The 23,445-nt window shown below is 43.1% G+C and overlaps 1 protein-coding gene across 1 annotated transcript in view; it reads left to right on the top strand.

Annotated features, from left to right (window-relative positions):
- The first annotated feature begins 780 nt into the window (after window positions 1-780).
- SLC45A4 (solute carrier family 45 member 4) overlaps window positions 781-23,445 on the top strand; it is a 163,200-nt gene continuing 140,535 nt past the window's right edge. The window contains exons 1-2 of the mRNA XM_089518046.1: window positions 781-925; window positions 11,810-11,912. The gene's annotated coding sequence lies outside the window, so the exon portion shown is untranslated. The remainder of the gene's footprint in view (window positions 926-11,809; window positions 11,913-23,445) is intronic.

Below are 23,445 nucleotides of genomic sequence, written 5' to 3'. Positions count from 1 at the left end.
TATTGAATACAGATATTAAATTAAGTGATGTATAGTGTAGTGGTTTGAGCATTGGACTATGGCTCTGGAGATAGTCAGGGTTGTTATGCTGGAGCATAAAAACCTACTGGGGGACCTTGGGCAAGTCACACTCTCTCAGCCTCGGAGGATAGCAATGGCAAACCCACTCTGAGGAAACCTGCCATGAAAACCCTATGATCATTTCGCCATAAGTCAAAAATGCGAGTCAACATGGTGTTTTCTTCTAATTATTATTTTCTTTCTTTAATTCCATAGTCATTAAAATTTACACATTAGACTACAGTTCTCCAGGTTTTTGATTACATAAATATCCTCCCCATCTTCAAGTGGTCTGTGCCTCCATGCAAACCCACTGGGTGATCTTGACCAAGTCACACTCTCTCAGCCTCAGAGGATGGCAATGGCACACCCCTCTCTGATGAAAGTTGCCAAGAAAACCCCCATGATAGGGTTGCCAGAACTCAGAAATCACTTGAAAGTACACAAGAAAGCTCCAAATGACTTGGAAGCACACAATAGCAACAACAAATTGAAAGACCCAGATCAGCAATAAGGAGCTGGAGGATGCCCAGTGGGCTTTTAAGATGGGCTAGAAAGGAGGGGGCTGCAAAGCATGGCATGGGGATGAAGGAGCCCATTAAAAAAAAAAAAACGCAAGCACACACACTGCACACACACACAGCCTAATGTGTGCTGATCTCATCCATCCAGGAGCGGCAGAGAGATCGCGCAAGCCCCCTTTGCATGGCTGCACCAGCCTCATCCTTTGCAAAAGGATGCTGAGAGAAGGCAGGCTTTGCAAGAGGAGATTTCCTCATCTAGCAAATAAATGGCTGTGAAGGGATGACACCATGCATTGCTGGAGAGGAGAGAAACCCACCAGAAGCAGAGAAAGCATCCAAGGGTAAGCCAATGCCACCATGCAAACGCTTATGGGGAGGAAGGGAAGGAAGGTCTGTAGATTTTGATTTTAATTGCACCCTTATAACACCCCCATGTGCTATCAATGGCACCCCAGGGTGCTCATTTGATTTTAAGAACACTCCAGATATTCTCTCTCAGGGACAGATCATGCCTTCCCCAATGCCCAAATGATCCAAGGCTGGAAAAAAGATAGGAAAGACTTGGCCTGCCTCCACACTGTTTGTTGTAGCACCAGAGCTTGGGGGCAAAGCAAAGGGGAATGCCATTGGGTGACCTTGGGCCAGTTACACTGTCTCAGCCTCAGAGGATGGCAATAGCAACCCCCACCCCAATGAAACTTGCCAAGTTAACCTCACATCACCCAGTGGGTTTTATGGCTTTGCTCTGGTGCTGCAACAAACAACACTTCCCAGAATCCCATGGCATTGAACCATGGCAGTTAAAGTGATGTCAAACTGGATTATTTCTGCATTCTGGATGCAGCCTTGGCTGGCATTCAAAGGCAGCTTGCTGGTGATGCAGTGGTATAGCAGCTCCATGGGTGCGGAGATATAAGGTTCGTTGTAAAGCAGGCAAGGTCATGTGGGATAAGTTGCTGCTGTTGTTGTGTGCCACCTTGCCATTCAGACTTATGCCGAGCCTGAGAGCCAGTGTGGCATAGTGGTTTGTTTGCTGGACTACGACTCTAGAGACCAGAGTTTGATTCCCAGCTCAGCCATGAAATCCATTGGGTGACCTTGGGCAAGTCACATCTTCTCAGCCTCAGGGGAAGGCAAAGGCAAATCTTCTCTGAACAAATCTTGCCCCATGGTCGGTTCGCCTTAGAGTTACCATAAGTTGTACAAGACATGAAGGCACCTGACACACATACAAGGCAGACCTCTCTATCATGGGCCTTTCTGGGGCTAAGAGTGTGTAACTTGCCCAAGGTCACCTAATGGGTTTCAACAACAGAGCAGGGAATCGAACCCTGATTGCCAGATTCATCATTCAGCACTCAAATCACTAGGCCATGCTGGCTAACGCCTGTGTATTTTATCAGACCTATGGTTTGTTTTACTCATATTATGTGTTCTTTGGGGCTGAAGGTGATTCCAGGTAGTTAGATGGCAGTTGAGTGTTGGACTATGACTGTGGAGACTAGGGTTCGATTCCCCACTCAGCTGTGAAACCCAATGGGTGACCTTGCCCAAGTCACATGCTCTCAGCCTCAAGGGAAAGCAATGGGAAACCTTCTCTGAACAAATCTTGCCAAGAAAACTCCATGGTAGGTTTGCATTAGGGTCGCCATAAGTCAGAAGCAACTTGAAGCCTCACAACAACAGCAAAGAAGAGGCATAGCCATTTAGGTATATAGTCAGGTTGAGAGCTAGCATGGTATAGGGGTTGAGTGTTGCATTAGGACACTAGGAGACTAGTTTATCACACTGGTGTTAATTTCAGCATTAAAGAGAGATTAAAGCACATTTAAAACATCCCGTAAATAAAGCAAAAATGATGAGTATTTGCTCGAATGATTATCATACACAATCGCACAAATAAAGTGATATCAGAAATGCATTGTCGCTGAAATAAAAAACCCTGCTAACTCCAACACCAAAATGTTCTTGCAAATAAGCTAGTCAAGTGTGAGTGAGACAGTGTGACTGCTAGATGGATCTGTAGTTGGTTGGCAGACCAAACCCAAAGGGTGGTCAGGAAAAAGGTGCTCAGCATCTGTTCATCTTGCAGCTAAGTGACCAGTGGGATGCCACAGGGTTGTGTCCATGGCCCAGGGCTATCCAACATCTTCATCAATGACTTGGATGAAAGAATAGAGGACATGCTTATCAAATTTGCAGATGACACCAAATTAGGAGGAGTAAGTAATACCCCAGAGGACAGGACCAGAACTCAAAATACTCTTATCAGATTAGAAAGTTGGGCCAAAACTAACAAAATGGATTTCAATAGGGAGAAATGTAAGGTACTGCATTTAGGAAGTAAAAAAGAAATTTATAAATAGATGATTGCTGACACCTGGCTTGACAGCAGTACATGTGAAAGGGATCTAGGAGTCTTAGTGGACTACAAGCTGAACGTGGGTCAACAGTGTGATGCAGCAGCTAAAAAAGTCAATACAGTCCAAGGCTGCATAACTAGATCTGTAGTGTTTAGATTAAGAGAAATAATAGTGTAACTCTATTCTGCTTTGGTCAAGCCTCTCCTGGAATACTGTGGCAGTTCTCAGCACCACAAATCAAAAAGGATGTTGACAAACTGGAGTGTGTCCAGAGGAGGGCAACCAAAATGGTAAAGGGTCTGGAAACTATGAGGAACGCCTTAAGGAGCTGGGGATGTTTAGTCTGGAGAAGAGACTGTTAAGAGGTGATATGAAAGGGTATTTGAAAGGGTATCATATCGAGGATGGAGCAAATTTGTTTTTTGCTGCTCCAGAGAATAGGATGCAGAACAATGGATAGAAGCTACAGGAAAAGAGATTCCACCTCAACATTAGGAGCTGTTTGACAGTGGAATACACTCCCTTGGAGAGTGGTAGAGTCTCCCTAGATTACCGCACTACACTCTTATAGCGCTGCTATTCCACTTCAACTGCTCTTGTTGCATTCTAAGATTCGCAATTTAAGAAGGGATAGATAGAATTCTCAGCCAGAGAACAATTGGACCTCACTGTACTACAAGCCTCAGAATGCAACAGGAGGCAGCCAGAGCAGTAAAAGTGGAACAGCAGCACTATAAGAGGGTAGTGTGGTAATGTGGTCCTTGTTTGGAGGTCTTTAAACAGAAGCTGAATTGTCATCCCTCGGGGATGCTTTGATTGTACAGGTGGACCTCTAGACATCCCCACCCCCCTCAAAAGATACCAAAATCTGTGTGTGCTTACGTATCATTTTAGTTAATGGATATTGCAGCCACATGCATGTGCCACCATTAAGAAAAATGGGGGCTTGCCATCCATGGATAGTTAAATCCACAGATGGAAAGTCCATAAATATGGAGGGCGGACTGTATATTCCTACATGGCAGAATGGGGTTGAATTGGATGGCCCTTGGTGTTTCCTCCAGCTCTACGAACCCATGATTCTGTATCAGTTTGGCTCCCTTTATTCCCCATCATCACCACAACCCCTGAGAACAAACTCAAGAATTCACTGTATTTTGTCCAGGTCACAAAAGCAAAAGTGATGTGATATCACTTCCAGTCATGTCCCCAACTGTTGTCACAGATGCCCTTCCCTGAACTACTTTCCTTGGCTACTTCTTACCTTGCAGGCACTGCTTCCAGAAATCTGAAGGAGCATCTGCCAGCTAAGAATAATTTTCTTCCCTCCAATTTGGCTCAGAATGGGATCCTAGAAGCCAGGAGAGGGGCAAAATGCAGTAGCCATAAGATGGCCTGATGTTTTATTGTGCAGAGGTTTGCTGCCTTACTGGAATCTCTGAACCTTCATCATAAACCCTGACAACAACAACAATAACACACACACACACACACACACACACACACACACAGTGCTGCTATGATGAAAGTAAGGTGGCATAATCTCATGACAAAGCCCTACATGCAAGGAGTAAAAATCCCAGTGAGGTTGTTGAAACAGGAAGACTTCATTCCCAATACCCCTCCATTTATTTTATTTGATTGTGCGATATTATTTCAAAGCAGCCACCGGCCAAAATTCTCTGGGTGATGTATAGACTGTTAAAACATTGCTTAGCATCTTTCTATGAAAGAACCATGAAGGTCCCTGGGTATAAAAGTCTTTAAAATGCACCAGTGATACAATTTTTTTTAAATGATGGAAGAAGCAAATAGAAAACTACCAAAAAATTAGGTTCAACACCTTGGATAACACCTTGAATGTTTGGGCTACAACCTGCAATAAAACCACTGTCCTTGAACAGCAACAGAGTATAAAACATTTCACATTATAACCAGCAGCAGAGATTTTAAATGCATTTTTTAAAAAAGGCAAAAGTGCAGAAAAATGCTAAGGCGGTTCATAATATGCCGGGGAGAGGGGTTAAAAAGTCTTCCTTTGCCACCTGAGAGACCTTCATGTAGGTGTGAATTGAACCTCTTGAGGGAGGACAGTCACAATGATGTAAACTGGAGTCGATTGACTCAGATTCAGGTTGGACTCAGGTCACTTCAGTGACTTGACTTGGACTCAATTCAGCCACAAATGAGACACCGACTCAACTCACAACTTGTATATTTTTAAAAATTGAGTTGCTGGCCTGACTTCATCCAGAGACCGGAAAGACATTAGGCAAGGGGTTTGAGGAGGAGATTTGGATTTACTCTGATGTCCCTGCTACACACCAGAGGAGCCTTCTAAAGCTTTTGAAAAACTTCATAAGAAGGCTCCTGCCACCTCACCCCCCAACACACACACACACACACACAAACACATATGACTTCCTTTTTCTGTTAAAAGTTGGCTTCCACACTTGAGCCTTGACTTAAGACTTAACCTGAAAGTATCTTGCAAGAACTTGAGACTTGACTTGAGACTTGGAGGGAAAGACTTGAATACATCACTGGATAGTCCATAGATGGGATGCCAGCTATCTGAAAAGACCTGCCTGAGTTGGTAACATTTTGTTTGTGTATGAAAGGACCCCAAGTGTGTGTAGAGACTGCAAGTGTTATGAGACAGTAAGTTCTAGAAGCACAAGGCAGCATTGTCCATGGTGAGGAGTGCTGGAAGCTGCACTCTAACAACATCTGTTACCATAAAGGCATCCTTTCACATGTGGATCCCCTGGATGAGTAGGAAGCCATTGGTGGTGGTGGTGGTGGTGGTGGTGGTGGTGGTGGTGGTGCTGCTGCTGCTGCTGCTGCTGCTGCTGCTGCTGCTGAACTAAGCCGACTGTGATGCCAGAGAGGAGGGTGAATCCACTCTGGATTTTAGCCTGAATTTTAAGAGAGATATTCAATTTATCCCCAAAATATGTTCAGGATTTTGTGTGGCACAGTTCAGATCATAGCCCAGAGTGGATTCACCTTCCCTCCAACACAGGACCTACCTACCCCCAATGAGAGAGTAAAACAAGAGGTGCATTATTCCCCTGTTGTTTTAATATCTTCTCCATTTAAACGTTTAGCCCACCCCATCCTTCAGGTCAGGGATTCCCAAACTTTTGTCTGCCAGATGTTTGGACTTCAGCTCCCAGAATTTCTGACCATTGGTCAAATTGGTTGGGGCTTTTGGGAGGTGGAGTCCAAAACACCTGGAGGACTAAAATTTAGGAATCGCTGCTGTAGGCAGTGGCATCACTAGGGGGGTGCAGACCACACCAGGTGACATCAGGTGACACCAGGAGAGAAGGTTCCCTCCTTTCTTTCCAGGAGAGGAGTTTTGGGACAATTCCCTGCTACCCTGCTACCATTAGAGGAGTGACACTGGGTAGCGGGGAAGTGTCCCAAGATCCCTCTCCTGGAAAAGGAGGGACTGTTCTTGGCATGCTGCTCTGCTCCCCTTTGGGGGGGGGCGCGGTGAGGATGGGGTTGAAGCCACAAACCTTATGTGTTCCACCTTCTACACCTCTCCACAATCTGTTTGGCCACTTTCTGCCACTATTTCTGGCAGATCTGTTTGCTGTGACTTCCTTTTTCTTTGAGGATGGAGATCTTTTATAATTAAAAAAAATCTGTACAGGGGGACATCCCATCTTTGGTGTCTTGGCTGGGGAAGATGGTGATGGCAGATGCTGGGTTCTCCCAGGGTCAGACCCTCCTTCCCATCTCATCCTAAGAGGTCCATAGGGGTGACAAGAGGCTGAGAGAGTGTGACTTGCTCAAGGTCACCTAGTGGATTTGCATGGAGGAAGAAGGATTTAAACTCTGTTTTCCCAGTGTTCTGGTCCAGTATTCCCAGGTTGGTAATAACATTAAAACACCTAAACAGAATTCCTCAAGTTCAAACTCGCCAGATATGTTGGGCTGCTACAAGTCCCATCGTCCCATGGTACCCTGGATATTGCAGCCAAACACATCTGGGAGGGCAGGTGGAAGAAGGTGAATTATGAACCTTTGCCTGTAGGTTGTGCAAAATAATTTCAGAATGAACACAAAACAGATGATGAAGGGAAGGAAAAAGGAAAAAGAGGGAAAGTCACATGAGGAGGACTGAGTTTTCTGCAGCTTAAAAGTTCCTTTTGTAAGCATTTGGCTGTTGTTGTTGTTCAAAGACAGCCACGTGCGGGAAGGCAATCTCTTGGGTACAAGATAAACAACAGGCTTGTTTTGCAGAGTAAAATGTTCCCTATAACTCCCTAATCAGGATATTCTTGGTCTGGCACTTCAGCAATACACTTTGACTCCCCAAAATGTACTCAGGCTGCGATATGACAAGGGGCTCTTGTCAACACACTTCCTTCTCACTCGACTAATAATGCCTTCACAATCATTTGAACTTTCTTTGAGGAAAGAACAGAGAGATCAGTTTATTAATACACCGGTTAGAGTTGCCAAATCAGGACTATTTCAGGCCCAAAACATGAAATCTAACCTTGTCTCTTGCCATGCCACGAAGTGGGTCCTAGTGATGTCATTAAGCATGATACACTAGTATGCTATTCATATTTTTTAAAAACACTATGTATATATGTTTTAGAGAACCAACGTGCCACAGTGGTTTTAGTGTTGGAGTATGACTTGGGAGATTAGGTTTTGATTCTGGGGTTCCATAGCCAGGTGATCAGATGTCATATCTACAAAAGGGGACAAGGCACCAAAAATGTAGAATATTAAAGAAAAAGGTAGGATAGTTTTTTGTGGGTTTTTCAGGCTATGTAAAGATGCCAGCCACAGATGCTGGCAAAACATCAGGAATAAACTCTTCTAGAACATGGCCACATAGCCTGAAAAACCCACAAAAAACAATGGATGCCAGCCATAAAAGCCTTCGACTTCACAAAAAGTCGGATATTACAAGATAAAAGCTAAAAACACTAATATAAATACAAATTCATTTCATATGGTTTGTTTACAGCTATACTACATATACTATATCATAGTATGTTGTTGTTGTTGTTGTTGTTGTTGTTGTTGTGTGCCTTCAAGTCATTTTCAATTTATGGTGACCCTATCATGAGGTTTTCTTAGCAAGTTTTGTTCAGAGGAGGTTTACCATTGCCTTCCTCTGAGGCCAAGGTCTCCTGGTGGGTTTTATGGGCGAGTAGGGAATCAAAACCAGGTATACAGAGTTGCAGTCCAACATTCAAACCTGGGTTTTCAGGCACAAAGCAATAGCCTTGAGTATTGCCTGCTGCAGGGTTGGGGAATTGCCAGGGATCAGAGCAGTGCTGGCTGCTGGCTTCCATGTCAATGGAGTAATAAATTCTCTCCAGGATTCAGATAAAATTTAAAGGCATTGTAGATTCAGGACCATGGACAGCTCATGTAGACTTAGGCAAACCATGAACAGGATCCAGACTTGGGTGCTAGCAGCAGCAATTGGAATGGGGACTAGGCACATTGAAATGTCACATCACCATGCCACCATGTGATTTTATTTTTAAAAAATAATATTGGAATAGGTTGGATGCAGAATAGACCTCATAGCACTTAAAAAGCATAGGGGAGCAATTCAGCCACATTTTTGGTCTCCTCTGGGCCATTTCGGGCCAGGAAAGGCCCAGAGGTGACCAAGAAATTACTTGCAGGATTGGAAAAAAGGTGCTTCTGGACCTAAAATGGTTGGAGGCAGGCAGAAGCAAGGCCAAATTGTGCCTCACATCTTTTAGGGAACATTTCTGAATCTCGGGGCCAGAAAAGCTTTCTATCCAGACAAAAAAACTTGGTGAGAGACAGGCTGAAGGTCACAAGAACAGCACTGGAGCCACATTTTTCCCACCTCTGTGGTGAATTGTGTGGGAACCAGTTATCTGTAGGTGCATCTACGGATATCAGCCTACCTGTATTTTAAACCATAGAATTGTACATCATAGAGTTGGAAGAGACCCCAAGGGCCATCTAGTCCAACCCCCTGCCATGCAGCAACACACTATCAAAGCACCCTGACAGATGGCCATCCAGCCTCTGTTTAAAAACCTACAAAGAAGGAAACTCCACCACTCTCCAAGGAAATGTGTTCCACTGTCGAACAGCTCTTACTGTCAGAAGGTTCCTCCTAATGTTGAAGTGGAATCTCATTTCCTGTAGTTTGCATCCATTGCTCCATGTCCTAGTCTCTGGAGCAGTAGAAAATAAGCTTGCTCTATCCTCAATGTGGCATCCCTTCATATATTTTAACAGGGCTATCATGCCACTTTTAAACGGTCTATTCTCCAGGCTAAACATATGCAGCTCCTTAAGCTGCTCCTCACATAGGGCATGGCTTCCAGACGTTTCACCATTTTGGTCACCCTTCTCTGGACATGTTCCAACTTGTCAACATCCTTTTTGAATTGTGGTGACCAGAACTGGACACAGTATTCCAGGTGAGGTCTGATGCTAGAACCTCTCTCAGTCTAGACACTATATTCCTACTCATGCAGCCTGGGATCATATTGGCTATTGTAGCTGCTGTATCACACTGGTGACTCATGTTCAGCCTGTGCTCTACTATGACTCCCAGATCCCTTTCAGATCTATTCTTGTCAAGCCAGATGCCCTCCATCCTATACCTCAGTCTTTCTTTTTTTTCTGCCTAAGTATAGTACTTTACAATTCTCCCTGTTGAAATTCATTTTATTAGTTTTGGCCCAACTTTCTAATGTGTTGTGTTCATTTTGAATTCTGATCCTGTCTTCTGGGGTATTATCTACCTCTCCTGATTTGTCGTCATCTGCAAATTTCATTGATGCAAAGATCATTGGCCAGTGCCAGCAAGGGCTGGTACCTCCAATGTGAGTGGAACAGTCAATTCACTTTGGGTTTTAGTCCCAATTTTACAGACACTATCTAATAGATGGAACTCTGTTCCACCCCCAGGATAGAAATATGTATTTTAAAGGTTGGATTAAGGCTCATATCTGATTCACAAACCCATGGACTTTGGAGCCACCATTGTCTCATGTCCTTCCCCATGTACTCTACATGTGTGATGAGACTGACATCCAGAAAGGAGTAAGGTTTTTAGGGAGCCTATTGGTGTTGATATGGGCATAAACTTGGCTCCATGTTAAAACACAACTTTTCATTAAAGCATTTGATGCCTAATGTTTTTATCTTATTTGCACATGGGCTGGGATACTACATTGCTTACTTACATTATGAATGCATAATTAAGTATTCTCACCTGGCTCAATTTGACACACACACACACACACACACACACACACACACAACTACCCCAAAAGCTAGCAGCTTCTGCAAGCAATAGAAATCTGTGTAGCTGGTGATCGGGACACAACAGGATGATGTTTCCAGTCCACTCCTGCCAGCAAGCTGTGGTGCAATGAGGAATTGCATCCAGAATCCTGCCTCTGGTCATCAGTGCTTCAAACACTGGTGGAAAGGGGCTATACATTTCATTCTACTGCATCCCAGTCACCAGCAGAACAGACCTTCATTGCTCAGAATGGCTCCCTGGAGTTTACAATGGGATTTGGGGGGCATTTATTATCATGGCTGTATTGCTGCAATCATGAATGATACCACTGAAGCCCACCACCCTCTGAAGCAGTCTATTCCACTGCCAAACATAAACAAATGGTTTAAATTGCTTAAACTGATTTCATCATATGAGATCTTTTCATGTAAGACTGGATATACATATTTTAATAAATTAATTTAATAAATATAAGAGGCAAAAACCCTCTGCATGGCAAGTGGCTGAAATATGGGGGGCATTGTTTACGGCTGTTACAAATCCTAATTTATAGGTGCAGTTCTGTGTGGCTTTTGCAACAACAACAAAATGACTTTGGGCACTTAAACGTCCCTAAGGTTAACATAAAGATTGGGTGTCCAGGTTATTAGCATTTTTTTAAAACCATGGAAGGCAAAGGCTCTCTTGTGTCAAACTGCTCTATGAAATGTGTGCCAGTGTAGACAAGTAGAGTAATAAATACTTTGGTCTCTACAGAGAGCCATGACATTTATATTTTTAATCTCTGAGAGTGCAGAACACGTTGCACGCAACAAAGTTATATCGTCCCAGCTCTAGTTCATAGAGAAAAATGTTGCATTTCAAGAGGTTTTCATATTAGAAGCCCATGCTTCTTTTAAAGAAGAGAGGGAATTGTCTAGCAATCACAAACTCTTTTATCCTCTTCTTGTTCTGCAGACTGGGTTGCTGCCAGATGTGCTATGTATGAATACTGATACTGATTTTTATATTTATTTATTTATTTTTATTATTATTATTTTGAGAATGTGCAATGTGGAATATTCATATCCATAATCCACTCTAGATTTTATCTTAAACCTCAAAGGACCTGTTGAAATCTATCCCAAGTAAAACCTGTGATGGATTCATTGCCTCACTGACATGGGAGTTAAACAACTGCCAGTGCCTTTAAACAGGAGCTGGCCCTTCAGGGCTGTCATAGCCATCCATTGTGAAGGAGGAGACTCAGGCAACCTATAAAATCAGAGGTTATCATCTGTGAAGAACCAATTTTCTTTAACCACAGACAATTGCTTTGTTAACAAACTGGCACTCTGGTCTTTCATGTTCTCAGCAACAAAGCAAAGACCAAAAATTTCCAATCAATATAAATAAAGAGATGGGTCTCATTCAGAGGAAGATTCCAAGATCTGAAATGCTTTGTAATGTATCTGGGTTTGTTTATTTGATTACGGATTTGAAAATATTCAGCCAGTATGAAATCATAGTGTCTGCAATCCCAGAGAAGGAATGGTTGGAGTCTCATGCCAACTTTTCCATTTTGTTTTGTCTGAATCTAGGAGAATGTTGATGGCCTTGCTGTGTGCCCTGCTGTGGCATATGCATCACTGCCAAGAAAACTTGGCTTCAGGCTTGGGATGGTACAGATCTCCTGTAATACAGGTAACTTTCATTTGACAGCCAGTGTGCAGTAGCTTTAGATGTGCAGCACTTATAACTGAATGCCAGCGTATGGAGCTACCTGCTTCACATGTTAAAGTAGCCACAGAGTTTAAGAGGCATAGCTCTGTCAAAGAGTAGCCACGTACTGTTTGTGTGATGCAAGCCACTCACAACATTTATGCCCATTTTTCACCAAAGAATTACCTAAAATCTTCCTGTTGGTACTGTTGTTAGTCAGTGTGCCATGAAACCCAAAATGTAGAGTGGGAGAAAAAAAATGTGCATTTTTGAATACTGAAAATGAGAGCCAGTGTAGTAAAGGGTGTAAGCATTGGACTATGACTCTGGGGACCAGGATTTGGATCCCAGATTAGTCATGTAAACCCAGTGGGTGACCTTGGGCAAGTCACAGTCTCTCAGCCTCAGAGGATGGCAATGGGGGGGAAAACCCTCTGAAGAAACCTGCCAAGAAAACTCTATGAAGGCACACAACAACCAATATTCAGTTGGAAAAATGGGAGGGAACTAGCTCAGCATCCTGTTAATAACATATACAAGTCCAAGCCCGCATGTCTTTTTTTTTTCCTTTGAGGTCGAGTTGGGTATTCTTTTCCCCTCTCCACAACACCAAAGCCCCTGTCCCACGCACTCACCATTTCACTGTGATATCTCTTCTCTCTACAACCATTCAGTGACAAGTGGAGAGCCGTGGAAGGAAGCATCTGGCTATGTCCTTGTAGCCTGATACAGAAGGACATCATCCATGGAGACCTCTGAAGGACCTAGGCATATCTCAGTATATGATGTTGTCTGTCTGTTCAGGCTATGGAGACTTTGCAAGATGCTTCTCCATTCCCTGACTGTCTCTGCCGCCCACTAAATGGCCATGAAGAGAGGAACACAGTGAAATGGTGGCTGCATCTGCACTGCAGAGATAATACAGTTTAACACCACTTGAACTGCTATGGTTTAGTGCTATGGAATTCTGAGAATTATATGTGGCACCAGAGTTCTCTGACAGAGAAGGCTCACAAAACCACAAATCCCAGAATTCCATAGCACTGGAATATTCTGCAGGGCTGGCAAATATCACCTCCTCTACAACCTTCAGCATCTACTTCCCAATTTCCATATCTCAATTTTGATCTAAAAATAAAGCATTCCTTATTCATTGAACCTGGAGTTCCCTCACATTAGTACTGGTATACATAGGTGAAAATGATCCTCAGGTTGCCCAACCTCTCCCAAGTGTCCTTTGAGCTAAGCAATTCTGCCATTTAAAAGACAGTGACACAGTTGGTGGGGACCCCAAGTTTCCTCCACCTTTTTAGGTAACACATTAACTAATGATCCATCTAGCTCTCCATATTCCTCTAAGTCTCTCAAATAGAATAATAGAAACATAGAAACATCTTTATACTGTACTAAAAGTCAGACTATTTATCTGTCTACTTCAGTCTGCTTTGACTAGTGGGAACTCTCCAAGTTCTCCCACTCTTTCCCATCAATGTCTTATCAGGAGATGCCAGGAATTGAACCTGGGTCCTTCTGAATGCAAAACGTCTTATCTGCTGCTGAGCTCTCTGGCCCTTTGGCCTGCGAACTCTTGAGAAATCCACACTAAAGGCTCAAGGAAAAAAGTATCTATTGGCCATTACTGAGGCACAATGAAATCAGCAACTTGACAGCTTGATCCTATTCTCCTTTCTTTCTTTGTCCTTAACTGATCCGATCTGTAGAATGAAGAGTTATATTCCTGGTACTTTATTTTATGGGAATAATTTATCTTCAGGTTGTCGGCGTTCTTGCTCGCAATTTAGCATCCCAATTATCTTCAGGCCTAATGCATTCTCTCTGAAGTTCCCATTAATTTATACATTTCTGAAGGAGCTGGATGTTCTGTTCCAATTAGCTAAGAGTCACTTTCTCATCTATGTATTATGCAGGCTTGATCCTCCACCCGCTACTCTCCTTGTTCAGCACTGGGGCTGTTTCTAATTAACCTAAAGTATATAAATGTCTCCAAAATGTATTTCAAGAAATGTAGTCCTATTGACTAGGCGAAGCACAAAGTTCATGTTCAAGAGTGGAAACAAAAAAAAAAAGGCGCTAAGAAAAAATTCAAATGGGGAAAAGGCTTTGATAGTAAGGACTCAATAGTCTACTTAGTAAGGCTACTCTGCCAAACTTGGTGAACGAAATCTAATGACAAGGTCAGAAAAGAAAAGTGTCCTCTTTTGACAGGGTGGGCAAAGTGCAAACCACAAGTCGCACTGCATACATAGATGAATGTACCCCCAGGCCTTTTTTTTTTTTTTTTTTTTTGCCACCATGCATCCTAGAAGGCATTAGGGTGTGTGTTTTTCAGGAGGGACCCAGTGGGGATGCAGCACTCCAAGGGAGAGCTAATGTCCCCGCTACAGGTAAAAGGTAACGGTAGTCCCTTGACATGAATGTCTAGTCGTAACTGACTGTAGGGGCTGGTGCTCATCTCCATTACTAAGCCAAAGCGCCAGCATTGTCCAAACACTGCTCTGGTGGTCATTTGGCCAGCATGACTTCGCTAAACCCTGTTACCTTCCCACCAAAGTGGTACCTGTTTATCTACTTTCATTTGCATGTTTTCAAACTGCTAAGTTGGCAGAAGCTGGGGCTAGTGACAGGAGCTCACTCCATCATGTAGCACTCAGGCCTCGAGATGCCAACCTTCCAATCTTCTGATCATCAAAATTGGCAACTAAGCCATCACATCCCCCTAGCCTTCTACAAATGCCCTCCCTTGCCTTAGGTGAAACACAATATCAAATAAATATGAAGCTAAAAATTTAAAACAGAAGCTCAAAATACAAAATCATAACTATTTAAAATTAGACCTGGGTTCCCAGGTCAGGAACATACAGGCCCCAACATTTCTAGTGACCGAGGGTTGGCTGTTGGTCATCTCATTCAGCATTATGCATTAAGCAGCAAACGTAGGGGCTGTTTAGACCAGCATCAAAGGCCAGCATGGGAGCGGAGTGGAGTCATGGCGTCCACATGACGCATGCCCTGACTCTGCCCCCATGCCGGCATGACACCGAGCAACCCACCACACGGGAGAACAATGTCATGGTGTTCCTCTGGCGCTGTGTCCAGATAACGTAGTGCCAAAGGAGTGCAGAAAAGCCACAGTGCTGGCAGCTATGATGCCCTTTTTGCAGCGCAGAAAGGAGCCACTTTTTGTGGCTCTTTTTTCGTGGCAGAAAGGCCAGACTGGGTCCACAGTGTGTGGTTGCCATGGCCCTGATCTGGTGAAGAAAGAGGTGGCTTCAGGCTGCCCCTTAGAGGTGGTCTGTACAGCCCCTTAGTTGCTTACATCTTGTCGTTCAAACAGAAAGGGAGTGGGTTGGAAGAGAGAGAGAACCTATTTTCCTGGTTGGAAATTAAGTGTTTTTACAAATTGCAGCACTTGAATTAACTCAATTAACATTGGCAAAGTGAAACAAGCTGCATAGAGAGCTAAAAGATTCTTTGTCTGACCAGATGTTTGCATACACCTGTGTCCAAAGCTAACCCCAAGGAAACTGCAGAATTTGACCTCTGCCTGTTGCCCTGAGATGACCCACCAAAACTGGGAACTCTAAGAAGTGCCCTGAGATTTGGACATTTGTGATCTGATTAAAGATATACAAACATGTAATATAATGGTGACTTCATGATTTTCATAGGGTTTTCTTAGGCCAGGAATCCTTAGAGCAGGTGACCAGATGTCCTAACTGCAAAGGAGGACAAGGCACCATCATATCTAGGGCACAGAAGGAAAATATAGGCCATTCTCAATAAAAGCTAAAAACACTAATATAAAGGTAAATTCATGCTTCTTAATCATGCTCAAAAGGGAGAACATTTTGAAATCCCTCCTAGACAGAAGGATGAAATAGAGGTCATGTCCTGGAAAAGGAAGATGTCTGGTCACCCTGCCTTAGAGGTGCTTTTGCCAGTTTTTTCTTCTGAAATATAGCCTAAGACACCTGGTATTTGTTAACGGTCTCCCGTCCATATACTGACCAGGACTGACACTGCCTTGCTTCCAAGATCAGACAGGATCTGGTGCCTTTAGGGTATTTAGGTAACCATTCCCAGGCACACAGGGGACTTGGTGAGAGATTTTGTTAACCTGCACCCAACCCAATGGGTGGTACAAAATATTGGTTGTTTCCTTTAAGGCCCTACTTGGTTTGGGTCCAAGTTACCTACAGGATCACCTCCTCCCATGTAATCTACCCATAATCTCAGACTCTCTGGCAGACATTTATTCCAGTCAGTCAGGACTAGCTTGGCAATGTTCAGCCAGAGGACTTTTTCTTCAGCCACCCCTAGACTGTGGAATGACCTGCCGGAAGAGATTCAACAGCTGAATACACTGTATGAATTTAAAAGGGCATTAAAAACCAGTCTCTTCCAGTAGGTCTATTTAGATGGTTTTTAAATTGTGAATTTTAAATGTGGATTGTTTTAATATGTGTATATCTTATTTGTCATTTTAAAATGATGTGTCTTTTAAATGATGTGTTTTTAACTGATGTCTCATGTTTGTTAATTGTTTTTGTTCCCTGCCTATATCCATGGGGAGTGGTGGGTAAGATAATAATAATAATAATAATAATAATAATAATAATAATAATAATACCAACAACTATTGTCATGCCATGCCTTTAAAGCAGGAGTGGAAGTCAGGTAGCCATCCAGTTCTCATCATCACAGTTCAAGAAAGATATTGACAAGCTGGAGCAGATTCAGAGGATGGTAACCAAGCTGCAAAATGGTCTGAAAAACAAGCCTTATGAGGAATGGTTTAGGCAGCTGGGTTTGTTTCTCTTGGAGAAGACTGAGAGGTGATATGATAACCATGTTTAAATATCTGAAGGAATTTCATGTAGAAAATGGAGTGAGCTTGTTTTCTTCTGCTCCAGAGGCTAGGACATGAACCAGTGGATTCAAATTACAACAAATTTGATTCCAGGTAAATATTAGGAAGAACATCTTGATGAGAAGAGATGTTCAATGGTGGAACAGACAGCTTTAGAGGGTTCTGGACTGCTTTTGAAGTCTTTAAACAGAGTTTGAATGGCAATCTTAGGAGTGCCTTGTGCATTTTTGCATGGCTAGAATTGATGGTCCTTGTAATACCTTATAAATCTCTGATTCTATGGCTATTATCTTCTTGGACTGTAGCTCCCACCAACCCTAGCTAGCCTAGCTGATGGTGCAAAATGCTGGGAGCTGCAATCCAGCAACAGCTGTAGCCCACACAATTGCCACCACTGCTTTAAAGGCATTCTCTTGCCAGGGTTACGTGGGATGAACAAACTTGGCTTCTTTTAAAGATCTTTTGTACTTCACAATGTTTCTGGGCCCCAGGAACTTTCCATCCTCCAAAATCTCACACAGCAGGGTTCTAAATGACATCGGAGTGCTTTGCTCTCTCTCACAGGCCATTTTTAGCACTCTCAGTTGTGCCTGGAGAGAACCAAAAAGGCAAACAGCTTGATCGTCATTTCCATGCAGCAGTCTTCTCTTTTGTTCTTAATGCCAGCCAGCCTCTTTAAAAAGACAGTCTATCACAAATATTGGTGGGACAGACTGTAGTCAAAAGTGTCCATTTGGATCTCTGCTATGTGCATGTAGAGTAACTATGGCCACTCCAGGGGTCAATTTTATGTCCCCGGGAGCCTGCAGGGGCCACAAAGATCACCAAAAATACCCAGCAGAGGCTGGAAATCCATGTCTGGTTGTCAAATATAGCTATTATTTGATATGAAACAGTGTAGGAAGACTTTGCAGTCTATTTAAAGCAGCCTTTCTCAAATAGTGGGGCGGGCCCCCTGGGGGGGCGCGAAGCTCCGTAAAGGGGGGCGCGAGGCTCTGTTATGCAGAGGTGTACTTATAACAATTTTATAGACAAATGATACTATTCACAGTCGCGCGGGGGGCGCGAAATGTTTTCTTCTTCCTAGGGGGGGCATGACAGAAAATAATTGAGAAGCACTGATTTAAAGGATGAATTGTTGCTGCTGGAGGCTTCCAAGTAAAACAACACAACCTATTTTGGGCCTGGAAAAGAGTGATGTGGGGAATCTAGAGGTTTCAGGGGCCATAAACACAGGGTTGGGGCTGCAAACACATACTTTCTGATATTTCACAGTTGAAAACTGGGACACATGTGGCCTAGCAATGCCAGCATGTGGTCAAGAAGGCACAAGTTATTAATGAGGAAGATGATACAAAGTAGAAGAGGCTGCAACAGTTTGCCTTCACCTCAGCCTACTGGGAAGAGCAAGATTCAGCCCCCTCCTCTCCTCTCCTCTCCCCACATCTGAGTTGAGTGCAAACTACTTTTTTGCTTTGAACCCAGCTTGCAGCAATGAAGTAAACTGAGGACAAAGGGGGGAAGTTGGAGGAGGAGAGAAAAACCTGGACATTCTAAAAAATGGGATAACAGAATATTAATCAAAACTACCCCTGCTGATTTGGAAGAGTTGGAAGGTATGCATATAGCCCCAAGACTGCCCTTTGCCCAACTGAATTTTGAGTCTGTGCTGACATGTCAGACAGGCTTTTGCTGAGGAGCCAGACTAGTAAGCTTATCACACGGCACTTGCAGGAATGGGGACGGAACAGAACGGAACGGGGGAGGACATGTGTTACTGGACAGGAGAACACCGACAGTGCCACCAGGAGTCCCTAAGCCATTCCTGGAAGCAACTTTTGAAGGACTATTTTGAACCGTTCTTCAAAATTGGCTGCAATGAAATGGCTGGGGAACAGCTTGGGGAGTCCCGGCAGCATCGGTAACACACATTCCCCCCCCCCCCCCCGTTCCATTCCATTCTGTTCCCGTTCCTGCAAGTTCCATGTGATAAGCTCCTAGATGTGCCAAACAGCTACTTGGCAGTAGCACTAATGAGGAGGTGATGCTGATGGAGGATCTCTCTAAGACAACAGAAGCAATACTATATCTAACACTTGTTAGTATTGCACAGAGGAAGATGTGGTAAAACCCTTCTGAATGTCTTTTTACCATGAAAGCTCTATGATGAAGCAGTCCAAAATGAAACATGAGATTGTGCCAGAAGATAATGTGCTCAGGGGAGAAAGGAAAGTCTGAAGCTTCACAACACATACTATGGGAACATGAAATGTGAGAAGTATGAATCAGGGTAAGCTAGACATTATAAAACAAGAAATGGAAAGTATAAACATTGCAATACTTGGGGCAAGTTAGCTAAAGTGAACAGGAATGGGTCATTTTGAGTCAGATAATTACACAGTGTTTTACTTAGGAAATAAAAATAAAGAAGAAATGGGGTGGCATTAATAATGAGAAGAAATGTAGCAAAAGCAGTCAGAGGACATAACACAAAGTGTGACCAAATAAAATCAATACAACTTCAACTAAAACCCATTAATATGACCCAAGTTTATGCTCCAACTACACAGGCTGAAGGAGAAGAAGAAATTGAAAGATTCTGTTGGAGTCTGGGAATAAATTGATCACAGACCAAACCAGGACTTGTTAATCGTAGGCAACTGAAATGCAAAGGCAGGAAACAGGGCAGAATCAAAAATTGTAGGAAAGTTTGGCCTAGGATCAAAGAATGAATCAGGAGGGTTACTGATTGAATTTTGCAAGGCCAACAGTTTGTTTACTGCAAAAACATTCTTCAACCAACTAAAGAGGTGATTGTATACATGGGCATCACTCACTGGCCAATACAGAAATCAAATAGATTACATAATGCCCTCCATTTTGAGCATGACTAAGAAAGATGAATTTATGTTAATATTTATATTTATATATTATTTATATTTATATTAGTGTTTTTAGCTTTTATGTTGTAAGATCCTACATTTTTCTAGGATGTCCTACATTTTATGGTGCCTTGCCTTCCTTTGTGGCTATGACATCTGGACATCCTACCAGCAGAAGAACGCACTATATGATCAAGAAGAAATGAAAGGATTATTGAAACTATACACTGAAGAGCTATATAAAAGAGATGAAAGGATAACAGAGAGTCATTCAAGAAAGAAACATTTGAAGATGAACCCAGAATGTTAAAAAGTGTAGTTTAAGCTTCACTCAAAGCACGTGGGAGAAATAAATCACAAGGAACAGATGGCGTACCAATAGAGCTGTTTCAAGCTGAAATCTGTCAGCAGATCTGTCAGAATCTGTTTTACTGTTGTAAGCCACCTTGAGTCCCAAATTAGGAAAAAGGCGGGATATCAATGAATACGATAATAAATTGTGCTATAGTTATGAACTATGAAAGAGCCCAGTTTATTGCAGTGTAAGGTTTAGTGGTGTACAGCCACTTCTTCAGATGCTTAAAATAAAGCATACAGCTATTCATCCCTGCTTAAGACAAGTCACTTTTTTACACTACACAGTCACAGCACTATAATTCCAGATTATCCACCATGTCTGCATCCTATAGTATCCTGGAATTTGTAGGGATCTTTGAGAGAGCCAGTGTAGCCCAGTGGTTTGAGCAGAGCAATTCTGCAGAGCAAGTTTTGATTCCCACTTGGCCGTGAAACCCAGTGGGTGACCTTGAAGAAACACACACTCTCAACCTCAGGGCAAAGCAATGGTAAACCTCATCTGAGCAAATCTTGCCAAGAAAGCCCCATGACAGGTTATAACAATAACAACAACAACAACAATAAATTATTTATATCTTGCCTCTCTACAAAAATACAATCGGGGCGGCTAGAGGTTCCCGAAAATTACTTGAAGGATGCAACATACACACAGAGCTCTCTGGCAGTGAGTTCTAAAGTTCCTCATAAAACTACAAATCCCAGAATCCCATCAGATGGAGCCATGCCAGTTAAAAGCGATATCACATGCAATAATTATGCAGTGTGAAAGAGATGGGTCTTACTAAGAGGCCTTTCTTAGTAATTCTTCCCCCTGTTCTTGGAGTTGTCAAGGGCTGTTGTCGAGCCATTCAGCACACAAAGCATGTGCTTTACCAGTGAGCATTGACCCCTGACCTGTTCGTCTCCACTCTTGGCATGACGTCAAGGCAAACACTTCCAAGCATGTTGATACCCCAGAGGGCATTGTCAGCATTCCCAACAGAGCATGACTGCTTTTCATGTGGCTTAGTGTAATGTGTAGCCTGGCCGTTTGTGGTTTTGCACCCATAGAGACTAAGTTCAGTCATCTGAGCCTACCTCCCAAACCAGCAGACAAATACAGTGTGTAAACTAGGGTTATATTTGAAATAACCCATTCAAAATGTTTTAATTGCCAAAAATCAAACATTTAGAGGGTATGCATATGCAGTCTTTGCTTCCCTGGATTGTGGGCATGTGGCCCACAGACGAGACTCACAAGGCGGAAAATCTGACCCCATCCCTTTGCAGCTGCCCACCCCTGAGTTAAATGGAGTATTAGGAAAACCAATCAGACCTTAATCTAAATTTGCAAGAGCTTCAGCTAGGGTTGCTAGATCTCAGGGCCTAGCCCCGAGTCTCTATTTTTTGTGGTTCAACTCTAGGTGGGAAATAAGGACGCCAATTCTCCAGTTTTAATGGACTCAGCTCCAGGCAAGACGAAAAAGCTCTGCACAAATTTCCAGCTCAGCTAGTAGAGGAGGTACTATTTTGCAAGGCTTCATTGACTTGTTGGAACAACTTGCAAAGACTCTCCTGAGGATCTGTGTATTTATGTACTTACAGTAGCTACCTCCTTCCTCACCCCACCCAGTTGCTGTAGCATCAGAGCTCACCCTCTACTATTCTCTGCATCCACCTTCTGGTTGGAAGCATATAGGCAAAAATAAATGTTCCTTATCCCATCTGCTTATGTAAGGGGCAAAGCAGACAGCCCCGAAGGAGCGGCTGTGCGCCACCCCTTTGAGTACCAGATCGGGGCCACGGCAAACACATGCCGTGGTCCCAATCTGGCATTTTTCTGGGCCAAAAGAAGTGTCAAATGCCGCTTCTTTTTGGCCATGAAAAAGGGTGTCCTTGCCACCGCAACAGTACTTTTAGGCATTCCTTTTGGCATGTGAACATTGCGCTAAAGGAGAACCGCAGTGCCGCCCACCATGCAGTCAGGTGGGTGGCATGACGCCAGCATCAGGGTAGCATTGGGCCATGTATCATCCAAATGCCATGCCCCCATGCAACCCTGATGCTGGCTTACTGCCGGTCTGTACAGCATCCAAGTGAGAAGGCATAAGCCCTTCATCTCACTTTGATCTGGGAACAGCCAAAATTTTCAAAAGAGAAAACATGTGTGTATATGTGGATGGGTGCAGTGGCGTCACTATGGGGGCGTGGGGGGTGCGGACCACACCAGGTGACACCCTAATAGGGAGGTGACACCACTGCTGCTCAGATATCTGCATTTTGGAAGAAATGGGCTGTGGCGTATGCCCGTATTTCTTTAAAATGCTGAGAAGATGGTCTGAGTGGGGTGAGGCTCAGTGGGAGGAGAAAGGAGAAGGCCCAGGGGTTTTTTAAATTAAAATTTTACAAATTTTATTTTAAAACCTCACATTTTCACTTTAACAACATGAACCTGTATATGTAACACATTTATTCTGTGTGTATGATTACGTAATTTAAAAGTATAAATTTAATTTTGCTGCTTGTTTATATCATGAGTATTACCATTACATTCAGTGATATATGGGAATTATGATTTATAAATAAATTCGTACAAAATAACATTACTAAGGATTCTGTATGGTGTGGTGTGGTCAAAGGAGGTCAAAGGAGGGGTGACACCATGAGTTACCACACCGGCTGACACCAACCCTAGTGACGCCACTGGATGGGTATCTGTGGGTGTGTTCAAATAATGAGCTGTGAGCAACTGTGGTTGGTAGTGAATGCAAAAGGAGAAAGAGTACTCTAAAGCACATATATAAGCAGGAAACAAATAGGAGAGGCTTTTTAAAGTAATAAACACTTGACCATGTAACAATGCATGGAGCTGGGGGTTTGTTTCCTGGTTAAAAATACATAACATTTAATGGCATCACCAGGGTTCATCCCTAGGTCTCAGGTTTGGGCCTGGAAAACTCAGAAACTAAGGAAATCCTCAACGGACAACCCCTAGCTTCAGCAGAACTTGCAAAAGGTATTTTTTGGAGGACAACTTTCCAAATCTCCATTTTTTTAAAAAAGGTAATCTTTTACAATCTCTAAGCCTAAATAATGTATCTCATCATCTTTTTACAAGCTCAGGACCTCAGTAGTGCATCTCAGAGTCATTTTTAGCCATCACAGTACATATTCAAAGAGAACTAGAACATCAAATTCTTTCATAACTCTTTCCCTGCAGTGATTTCTTCCTTTGTTCACAAGGCCAACTAATGTTTTATTCTTTCAAATCACAAGGTTAGATAAGCAGATCATAAAAAGCCTCCAGATGTGTCCTTGGAGAGGCACCACTATGGTACTCTGGGTTTTTCTTGATATCAAGTAGCAGCACACTGACTGAACTGAAGTTTTAATTTCCTGTAATGCT

This window comes from Sceloporus occidentalis, unplaced genomic scaffold, assembly GCF_023333645.1.
Source record: "Sceloporus occidentalis isolate IW3139 unplaced genomic scaffold, rSceOcc1.0.p SCAF_3, whole genome shotgun sequence".
Lineage (NCBI taxonomy): Eukaryota > Metazoa > Chordata > Lepidosauria > Squamata > Phrynosomatidae > Sceloporus > Sceloporus occidentalis.
This window is presented reverse-complemented; position numbering and strand designations above follow the sequence as displayed.